This window comes from Delphinapterus leucas, chromosome 11 (assembly GCF_059928025.1).
Source record: "Delphinapterus leucas isolate spDelLeu-1000000601 "Yukka" chromosome 11, BTC_Dleu_Yukka2, whole genome shotgun sequence".
Classification (NCBI taxonomy): Eukaryota; Metazoa; Chordata; class Mammalia; order Artiodactyla; family Monodontidae; genus Delphinapterus; species Delphinapterus leucas.
In genome coordinates this window covers 39,924,674-39,925,443 of record NC_143139.1, presented here as the reverse complement: position 1 = coordinate 39,925,443, position 770 = coordinate 39,924,674, and positions in this window count along the sequence as shown.

Genomic DNA, 770 nt, shown 5'->3' with positions numbered 1-770 from the left:
GGGTTGACATTTTGGGCGATCACCAAGAATGACGTGAACAAGCAAGCCTCAAAGCTCAAAATGAAATGGTGGTGGGACTTCCCTGGCGGTCTAGTGGTTAAGACTCTGGGCTTCCGCTGCAGGGGGCACGGGTTCAAAGTAAGATTCCACATGCCGCGTGGCCAAAAAAAAAAATGATGGCAAGAATATCTCTTCATAGTTGGATTTTACCTTGAATGCATCGTTTTCTTTCAAATCCTCTTCACAACTCTGCAATCAGAACTGCAGGTAGATTCTTGTGCAGTGGCACAGTGAGAAATCAACCCTGATGCTAATACTATACCCACTATGCTTAAGGAGATGGACTGCCTTACTGTAGGCTGCCCAAAAGCCCTTCACATTTTAAGAACTATCCGCCTCCACTTTGTGCAATGTTAACAGCTGTTAAACAAGGGCCTCTGCCTCCTTGGCTCAGAAGTGCACATGTGGCCAAGCTGGCCAGAGAACTCCATTACCTGGACACCGTTTAATTGGTCCAGGAATGGTCACTGACCACAAAAGAGCTTTGGTCTTTACAGAGTCTTCTCAGGAGATTTATACAGATGCTGGGACAGTCTCTTCTCTGAGATCAGGAGAGCTGAGATTACTACTCCTAGAACTGTATATCCCCTACTTCATGGGTGCTAAGAGCTCAGGATATGGAAATCCAGTCTGTGACTAGAAAACTGGTAGTCAAGACCCCACCTCTGTAGTCCATACCCTGTTCAAGTAAACAAAAACACCAAGACACA